Source organism: Megascapheus bottae, chromosome 1 (genome assembly GCF_031878675.1).
Source record: "Megascapheus bottae isolate mThoBot1 chromosome 1, mThoBot2.hap1, whole genome shotgun sequence".
NCBI lineage: Eukaryota > Metazoa > Chordata > Mammalia > Rodentia > Geomyidae > Megascapheus > Megascapheus bottae.
In genome coordinates, this window is record NC_143509.1 from 101381960 (window position 1) to 101392250 (window position 10291).

The 10291-nt window shown below is 48.5% G+C and overlaps 1 long non-coding RNA gene across 1 annotated transcript; it reads right to left on the bottom strand.

The window, feature by feature from the left end:
- Positions 1-6036: 6036 nt before the first annotated feature.
- Positions 6037-9149, bottom strand: LOC150069705 (uncharacterized). Its single transcript, XR_016535856.1, has 3 exons — positions 8959-9149; positions 7720-7976; positions 6037-6591 (listed from the first exon to the last, which is right to left on the bottom strand). It is a non-coding gene; the product is annotated as an uncharacterized LOC150069705 (long non-coding RNA).
- Between the last annotated feature and the right edge of the window lie 1142 nt (positions 9150-10291).

Genomic DNA, 10291 nt, shown 5'->3' on the forward strand with positions numbered 1-10291 from the left:
TCCCTGAGCTCTTCAGCTCAAGGCTACCACCCTACCCTTGAGCCAAGCCCCACTTCCCATTTTCTAGAGGTTAATTGGAGGTAAGAGTCTCAGATCCTTTTGTGCCCGGGGTTGGCTTTGAACTTTGATCCTCAGATCTCAGCCTCCTGAGTAGCTAGGATTACAGGCCTGAGCCACCGCGCCTGGCTATTTTGTTATGTTGAAAATGACTTCTCCAGTCCAAGCCTGAGGTTCAAACATTGAATGCTGTCCTTCAGAACCACTGACAATGTGCCCTAGTTCCTGAAAGCATTCCACGGTGATTCTGCACCGTGGGAAAGCCTCCAAGAGAGGGGAAAAGAGTTCTGAATGGGGTTCCCAGCAGACCAGGGCTTAGAGGTCAGAGAGAGGAGGGACTGGACTCCTGTTCTGTGAACAGCGTGGCCTCTGGTGGCTGGTCACGGTCCACAAAGGGAGAGAAACAGGACAGAGTACTGGTACTGATTTTGTTATTTGGGGGTTGGAAGCACAAGGAAATGGGATGCACTGTAGAGACCCCAACCCCATGGACTGGGAATCACAGAAGTGGCATTTATGTCCAGACGGGAAGAAGGGCAGGTGCAGCCCCAGGCTGAGGGGCTGAGGGAGGGGATGACCTCACCTTGTGTTCCCATGGCATTAGCAGTGACCCACCCAGCTCTGAGCAGCCATCTGTGAAGCAGGGGGAGGGGGAGAGGCGAAGGCCAGGACAGAGAGCAGCCCCAGTGGAGCTGAGGATGTCTGGGCAGGACTGCAGGGGAGAGGGAGCACGGGAAGAGGCCAGAATGGCCTGGCCATCAACCAGACCACAGCAGAAGGGCAGCTCCTAGTCGGCCGCCATGGCCATGGGGAGGGGGAATGGCATGTGGCTGGCATGTGGGTGACACTCCACACTGGCTGGCTCCAATTGCCCAGCATGTAAGGCGGGAAGGCGAGTACACAAAAGGTGACCAGGCCCGCGCCTTTGTAGATTTCTCACTCTGCTCGCCTGTGCTTTCTGAAAGCTCCCCCACCCCATCAACATAAATTATGGTTTGGAAAAGACAAATCAATAAGAAGCGATTTTTAAGAGGAAAATGTGTTGTCGGTAGTGGAAAGGGGATTGGGATGGGAAGATCAGACTACCCCGTGTGTGAAGGTGGTGAGGAGACTGGGGGTGGGGGAGTCTGGGCTGCCCCAGGCCAGCCCAGCAGTGAGCCCAGGATGCCTCTGCACCACCGGGTCTCTTTGATGTCTGTTCCTTTTCTAGAAGGTTCAACCCCAGCATGGTTCACAGATCACTCCATTTTTATTTTATTTATTTATTTTTTTTTACCAAAATGCACTGGTGAGCTGAGGGGAGAGGAGGGAAAATGAGGGTGTCAACCTCACCAAAAGCGAACTGTGTCACCCTGTAGCTCACGCCTGTAAGCCCAGTTACTCAAGAGGCTGAGATGTGAGGATTGCAGTTCAAAGCCAGCCCAGGGCAAAAAAAAGTCTTATCTCCAGTTAATCAGCCAAAAGCCCAAACTGGAGGTATGGCTCAAGTGGTAGAACACCAGCCTTGAGTGATGAAGTCAAATGAGAGCAAGAGGCCCTGAGTTCAAGCCTCAGAACTGGCACTAAAAACAACAAAAAGTGATTGTTTAGAACTTGGAACAGCCGAGTGTTTCCAGCGTTCTTGACAGTTCCTCTCTGCTCAGACTCTGGAGGGAACAAATAAAAGCCAGCAAACAGGGAGCTGGCATTCGATTTTTTTTTTCAATCCTGTCTCTCCTGGCAGCCCGAACTCACACAGGCTCCCGTGCCGGCTAGCGCAGCCACAGCCAGCCAGACGCTTCGCTGTGGAGAGGCATGATTTGGCTCCACTTAATTGATGCCACCTTCACTTTTTCAATCAAGCCAAAACACAAACACTTCTTTTATGTCCCCATGTCTCAGCACACAGAATGCAGATTGCCCTCGTTTTCTTGAAGGAGCGCACAGATCAGGCTGCACCTCCTCGCTCTGCCGTGGGACCTGCCATTCCTGTATCCCATCCTTCAGCCACTTCCATCCCAAACCAGCAAGCAGCTCGGGGGTGGACCAGTCACTCAGCAGAGCACATTTATTAGCTGACCAGCGGCTCAGAGATCTGCTGCCTGCCAAATCCAGAAATTACACTCCACAGCTCCCCTGATTAAAAAAGCGTTTAAACATCTGCTACTTAAATGATACTTAAAAAGTACTAAATGAAAGGCAGGGGAGGGGGAGAGTGAGCCGATCACGAGAAAGTCTCTATAAATGGAGAAGCCAAATTTTCCCATTTCTGAAATGATCCTTTGACAATTTAAAAACAAGCAACTCACTCAGGTATCCAGAGAAGAAAGGAAATCTACGTAAGCTTAATGAGAGCCGGGCAAGCATCCAAAAGAAAGTCTTGCTTCTCCTCAGCTTAAGTTTACTGTGCATAAACTTTTACCGAGGCAAGGCCACCTGGCCAGTTAGTGTGAGACCAAAGGTGTCCCACTTGCTGGCCTCTTCTGTCCCACCAGGCTGGGCCCAGGAGTCCAGCTGTGACACTGAAAACAAGATACATGAATTTAATCTTCTTACCTTAGAAAAGGATTTGCCGGTTTTCTATTTTTTAATCTCTATTATTTAGGCATCTCTCTGTGTCTCCGTGTCACCTCTCTCCCCCTCCCTCCCTCCCTGCTCCCTCTCCCTCTGTGTCATTTAGGAGTATCTAACACACAATCACTCCCTTTCGGTGTCACTTCCCATGTTTCCCTTCCCAAGCTTGTTCTGAAAATAACAAATAAAATATTCCAGAACAAAGGGAATTCATTCACTTCAAATCATGTTCCATTCTGAGTAGCATGATAAAGCCTGCCTTTCCATCCTGTCTCTCTGGGAAAGTGACTCATCCTTTTCCCCGCATACTGTGTGTGCTCGCTGCCTGCCAGGGGTCACAGAGTCCTGGTTACCAGGATGAATGCCGTGATGACACAGAGTGGCATCCTGGAACCTCATCATACTCCATGACAGCTCCAAAACAGAAGTGGTAATGTCCATAATGCACGAGTTATAAAATGCTATACCAGGGCTTGAACTCAGGATCTTATGGTCTGGGCTCAGCTCTCTTGCTCATGACTGACACCTCTTCCACCTGAACCATGCCTCCAGCCTGGAATTCTTCTGGCTATTTGGAGATGGATTCTCCTGGATTGTTTTCTGCCAAGGCTGGCTTTAAGCCACTATCCTCTAGACTCCAGCCTCCTGAGTAGCTAGCATTCTAGGCCTAAACCTAAGCATTTGGCTGTTATCTTTGAGGAAAAAGATATATGCTGAGGATGTGATCTGTGAGATTGTGAAACTAGAAAAAGTAATACGTACTAGTTTTGTTCTGATGCCTCACACTTCAAGAGTTAAACATGGTGCATAAGAAATGTTTAAAGATACATAAGGCTATATAGGATGAGGCTAAATGAAAGGACCTCCAGGATATGGAAACAAGAGCTTTATAATGTGTGATTGTTATTCTTAATGTACTGTGTTATTTCTCATCTCTTTTCTTGCCCCTTGGTTAATCTCATATTGTTATAGTATCTGACTTTGTTATCTGGTATATTGTATATGTTTGTTTATTTGAAATAGGAAAGCGGGGGGGGGGGGACAAGATGAGGGAAAGGGATATGAGGAGGAAAATGAGGACCAAAACATGAGAAGGGGTATCCATGTGTGAGAAGGAAGGCACCTAGTATCTGGTGATTATAACATAACCCCTCTATTAATTACAATTTAAATTTTTTTTAAATGTTTAGTTCAGGTGGATGGATGATAGATAATGGGTGCATAAGTGGTTGGGTAGGTGGGACAACAAATTGATGGATGGATGAATGGAAGGGTGGATGAATGGGTGAATGGATGGATGGTGAGTGGTTGGGTAAGTGGGTGGGTAAGTGGATAGATGGAAGGGTAGATGGATGGATGGTAGAAGGGTAATGAGTGGATGGGTGGATGGATGGATAATTGGGCAGATGGGTGTGTAAATGGGTGAATGGATATATGAGTGGCTGAGTAGGTGATGGATAAATGAGTAGATGGATGCGTGGATGGATGGATGGTAGATAGGTGATGAGTGGATGAGTGGATGGATGAATAGATATAAAATTACAGTCTTTCATCTATGGTGTCAATCATCCACTAAGATGGGGAGCGGGCATCATTCAGATGGGCAGGAGACTATTGCTCATTTGTCTCCAAAGGAAAAGTTAACTTCCAGAATTAAAAGCTGTGCCTCGTGTCACATGTGAATGCAAAGAGTGCATGTTCAACAGACAGTCATTTACCCTGAGTCTGCTGGCTGGTCTACCTTCACGACATTCTGCCTGTCCTGTGGCAAGACGTTCATCTCCCACATGCTCTGGCATTGCCAGGACACCCCACCAACTTTGTTCTTGAAGCTGCTTCTTCACTGCCAATCGTGCTTTGGCACTTCGCTCAAAAGCAAATGCTCGGGTTCTCATGTTGGCTGTGCTGTGGGTGTGGGCAGAGAGCTCGAGTCGACAAGCATTTGGAATGTGCGTCCTGGGGCTGCTGCACGTGCCTCCTCACCCTTTCCTAGACTGGGCATCACACTGGGCTCTGCTTTCTTGCAGTTACAGGGAACTTGAGCTTAGGCACTGTTTCACGCATGCGTGGTAGAGATCCTACTGTCTGACCAGAGCTCGGGACTCGGCCTCCGTCACGCTGCTCACAGATGGGAAAGTGCTACCTCATTCTTTGTCCTTCTTAAAACTAAAAACAGGTGTCCTTGTGTGTCTCCCAGGAGTACTGTCAAGCCTCTGAGAGTGTGTGTACACGCACTCATGGGTCACACCTTGTATCATCATCTGTTCAATATTTCTCACATAGTAACAAAATGGGGAAATAAAGAAGGACACGTGGCCAAAGACCCATGGAAATCTTTACTCTTCTTGTCCTAGGAGGAGACATCAAGGACAAAGACCTGAGCGCGCAGGGGTATTTACTGTAAATACCTGAGCTGGCAGGCTGGTGTGCACCTGTAATCCCAGCTGCTCAGGAGGCAGAGATGGGAGAATTGTGGTCTGAGGCCAACTTGGTTGAGCAAGAGCATGAGACCCTGCCGAAAATCAAAATTAAAACTGTGAAAAGGGAGTGTGAGCCTAGAGAGCCTGAGGCCCTGAGTTCAATCCCTAGTCCTGCCCCCCCCCAAAAAAAACCCACAAAACACATGTTGTTGTAGTTTCTGAATTTACAAATAAATACATATTCATCCTTAAAAATCAATCTCACTCTGATTAAGTGGTAACAATTTTTAATCCACCCAGTGGTGCCTACCCTTGACGCAGGAGTGAGTGTATTCCTCTCACCAGTCAGGACAAAGTTTAAAGGAAGTAAAGCTGAAAGAAGAATTGATGGAAACATACAGATATTTCTCTTTGTACTATTTACAAGGCACCCTAATGTGTAGCAATCTAGGGTTCACAATGAAGAATGATGTATCCATGCAAAGGAAACTGCTGCTTTGGAATAATATTTAGTGACATGAAAAAAGTAGCAGCCCGTATATTCACACAGTGGAATATTATACACCAATCTAAATGACATTATGACATTTTGAAAACTAATAGTGACACTGTACAGTGTGCACAATGTATAATTGAGTACAGAAAGTTCTGTATACAAAGTTGTATAAGTGTGATCTTGGTAACCCAGAAATGATGCAAGATTTTGTCTATATTGAAAAGTTAACAAAAAAAGTTAAAATATTTTCAGTTCTAAGTCCTCCACAAGGGAGTGAATTGAGTTTCAGAGCGGATACGGCTAACCACCAACCTACCACCAACCTACCCTGCTTTCTCGCTAACTCAGTTCCACTATGGCTCCCGCTGCCTGGACCATCTCAGCTTGTGAATAATGATTGCTGTAGGCTAAGATGAAAATGATTCAAATTTTTGCAGATTAAACAATCTCCAACGGGAAGAAAAAGACAAAAGAGAAAGAGAGAAGAGAAATAAGAAAGGCATCTTATTTTATCTGTCCAGACGCTGGCTTATCAATTCAGAAATTTATTTTGCATGGTTCTGAAGGCTGGCAAGTCTGAGGTCAGGGGTCATGGGATGAATGGTGGGTCCAGAGGCCTGTTGCCTGCTGCACAGTTGTTTGCTGGCTTGGGCTTGCACCTGGGATGGGGACCTCTCTGAACGAGGCTCCACCCTCTCCAGCTAAGCCCCGCCCCAAGCCCCACAGCACAGCTGTGACTCACCTGCACAATCACTTTCCACCTCCCATTTCATACCACGAAGTTCTGCCAGCCCATTCTTAAATGCTTCCACCTGCACTCCTTCTCTAAACAGTTTAGCAGCATTCATTTTTTTAATAGGCACAATCTTTAAATAAACTCAACCACCTTGCTTCACAAAAGCATCCTGCCTTCCACGTGGCTCTTCTTTTCCTTCCCTGGCATCCTCTTCAGGGTGCACAGATGAGCAGCCAAGAGGGTCCATCTTTCTGAGGTGTGGTGCCAGCGACTCAGGTCCTTGTGCTGTCCAGTGCTCAGAGGGCACAGACTCAGAGGGACATGTGACCCTGCATGGGTGGGGTGCTCTGAGCTCCCTGGCATCCCCAGAAGCTTCTGGCTGGCCCTGGGCAGAGAGCTCAAAGGGCAAAAATGAAAAATGGCCTTTGGAACCCCAACCAACTTCCTTCTCTTAAACAGAACAATTCCAACGTCCAAAGGAAGCATAAGTACCAAGCTGTTCTTCCTGATTTATTTTTCTTTTGGGGCTAGTACTGAGACTTGAACTCAGAGCCCAATGTTGCTTTCTCGCTCAAGATTAATGCTGTACCATTTGAGCTACACTCCCACCTCTGCTTGTTTGTTGGTGAACTGAAAATAAGAGTCTTGAGACTTTGTCTGCTTGGGCTGGTTTCAAACCACCATCCTCAGAGTAGCTAGGATTACAGGAGTGAGACTCCAGCACCCTGCTGGCCCTCCTCCTTGCTAATTTTAATTACGCTGTGTTTCACAGTGTGTTGAATTGGGCTTTCTCTTTCTTCCTATGTTGAGCTAGAATGAGACTAAAAAATCAGAAAATACAAAAAATGAAGGAAAGAAGAAATGAAGGAAGGAAGGAAAGAAGGGAGGGAGGGAGGGAGGGAGGGCACTAAGGCCATTTCTCAGTCTTGTTTGTTTCTCTTCTTCTTTTTATTTTAGAAGTTGAGGAAGCAATCAGCCAAACTTTTCCCCTACAACTTAGATGGAGAAACACACTGGAAGACTTACCAGGTCTATCAAATAGCAGAAATAGGAGAAAACACAGAGCCTCCTTCAGTCTCAGGAGGGGAGAAAAGTCAAAGCAGAAATGAAGCCCAGGTGGGCTGGGAGCGTAGCCTAGTGGTAGAGTGCTTGCCTAGCCTGCACAAAGCCCTGGGTTTGATTCCTCAGTACCACATACACAGAAAAAGCCAGAGGTGGTGCTGTAGCTCAAGTTGTAGAGTACTAGCCTTGAGAAAGCCCAAGGACAGTGCTCAGGCCCCAGGACAGGCAAGAATAAAAGAAAAGGGAAAAACAATGAAAGGAAACTCAGATCTAATCCATTCAGGTCACCCCATGACTGTTCTCCAAGGGTTTGCAGTGTGTGCAATGGTGCAAGGGCGGGGGGAAGGAGGGGGGGAGAGGGGGAAGGGGGAGGGGAGGTGACCCGCATGTCCTACCATTAATTCTCAGAGGAGAAAGCATGCAGTCCTGTGACTCTCAAAGGAAGCATCTTCACTCAGATGTCAAGTCTGATACACTGTAGCATTTGACATGGCTACATCTGTCTTGTTGAAGCCATGGTACATCAGTTGTCCCTCAGTTGTCCCCTTCCCCGTGGTCACTGTCATCACCAGAGGAGCAGCAGGTCTCTACCTTGTCCCCTGGGCTGAACTGTGGGCTGCACAAGGCTTCTCTTCATTACCAGGGGCCAGGCCTGTGTGGCATAAGCATGCATAGCACTTAGGCTTCAGTTGATGGGTGTTGGGCACACACAGGGTTTCACCACTCTGGACACAAAAGCAGTGGCCCCGGACTCCTGGGTCAGCATGCCTCACGCGGCCTGGCCTTCGCCAGCAGGCACCACAACTCTTTCAGGAGCTTGGATTCCTGAATGGCTCCAGCCACAGCAGCCACGCACTGGAATGGCTGATTTTGGCAACAAGAGACACTTGTGCCTAACCGTAGCTGCCATTATGTGTGGTGATCCACACGTCCTTCAAAAGCTGGCTACTCCGCCTCCCGCCCTCCCCCACTGAATTCTCACCCAGCCCCAACACCACTGCCGGGTACAACTGCCACGGGCTGAGTATCTCCACCAGAACGTGTGCGGACGTTTTATCCCAGGAAACCTCCCATTTATATGTCACTCAGCCTTCACCATTTAGTTATGAACCGAGACAACAGTGACAATATGAACCACTACCTGTGACTTTCTAAGTTTAGGTCTCAAAAGGTACTAAAGTTCTGTTCACTTGATTTCTCACTCAGGAGAAAAGTAGCCAACTGGTGGTTAGACCATTCCAGCCCCATGGAGACGCTTAAACAGATCAAGCCAGAAGATTCCTGCCAACAGCCAGCACAGACAAGCAGACCACACGAGGGAGCCATGCGAAGCTGGCCCTCCATCCATAGTCAAGCCTTCAGAAGTCTGTAGCTCTAATGACTAAGCTCTCTGGAGATGCCCACCCAGAGCCTGGACTGCCCAGCGGAGCCAGTGCTCCATCCCAGACACATCAGAACAGTGGATGTTTAGTATTTTTAAAAACCCTTTTAGGCATCAGTTGGTATCTAAGGCTATGGTGATTTTGTGTCTCCAAAGTAACGTGCTCAGTCTGAGCACTGTGAACAGCCCAGAGCCTCCAGAGCATTCTGAGAAATCCCCTCACCAATACTGCTGGAGACCGACACCAGCTCACCGTGCTCTACCAGCCTGGCTGTCATGTATCCTTCCTGCGTGAGGTGTGCAGAATGCATTCCCCGTCCAGACATGGGGCTGGCTGGGAGGAGCTGAGTTCCTCCTGGAAAACATGTCCAATAGCTTTCAGAGGAAGAGAAAGATGGCCGATACTTCACAGCAGCTGCACTAGCCTCCCATCCACGCTTCCCACTTTCCCCACGGTGCTGAAAGGAACATAAAGTCAGCCCCGCCCAGCCCAAACATTCTGTCATGAAGTCACAGAGGCGTGTTCTAAAAGGAGGGTATGGTGGGGGGGGGGTGTGCTTCCCTTGTCCCCAGCGCAGGGCCCTCGGCCAGCGATGCGGACATACTGGGTGACTTCTTGCCTGAGTGAGAGCAGACAAGAGGGCGCAGGGAAGCCACACCCTTCTCTGCAGATGGCTTCTTGGCATGATCCTGCCTTTGCCCTCTAGCTCTGACCTACCATGACCTGGCACCACAACCAACAGCCTGTAGGCACTCTCCCCTAGTTGTGAAGGCAGGGAGCCTAGACTCCAGGCCCTGCCTCCACCAGCTCTCAGAGCCGCCTCCTTGTATGGGGACAGTGGTGTCATGGTTCAAAGTCTGCCTCTGTCCAGCACGACCCCAGCTGACTGATTACATCACAAAGGCCTTGTTGCCAAACCAGCTCACACCCATAGAGGCTAGAGTCCACCTATCCCTTTTGGTACCCAGAATTGAAGCCATACCCAAACCACTCAACCAAACATCCCCAATGTCAACTTGGGCTGGTGGGAGAAGGTCAGAAGCCCCCACTCCCATGATTATGTCCATCCATCAAATACACCCACCCCTCTGTGGTGCCCAGGTACAGCCTGTACAGGACTTGAGAGTGACCTTGAAAAACATGAACAGAGGAAACCTAGGAGAGGAATCTTCTTGCCTCACCAATCAGAGCTGAAGCTCTCCACAGAGCTTCTTGTCATCGTTTGGCCAGTCTTCAGCCTGCTGCAATCTGGCTGGCCTTGGTTTCTGGAGTTCTTCTTCAACACGAGGCTCACTGTATTCAATCGCCAGGATGCGAGATTCTTTTACTTGCAAAGACAATTTCATATCAGGTTTGCATGACTTCTGCTTGTGCTGGTTGGACATTAGAGATCTCGGATAGACCTTGGCTATGAAGAATGAACCTGCTAGAAATAAGCCAGCAAAACTGAGGCCCCAGCCCAAGCAGGAAAGAGTAAATGCACTTTCCCAGCTCTGTGTGGGCTAGCTTGCTGATGGAACCATCTTATCCCCTCCAGGATAGCCTTGTTCAGATTCTGCTCAGAACAGCAACGGTGTCTTCAGTG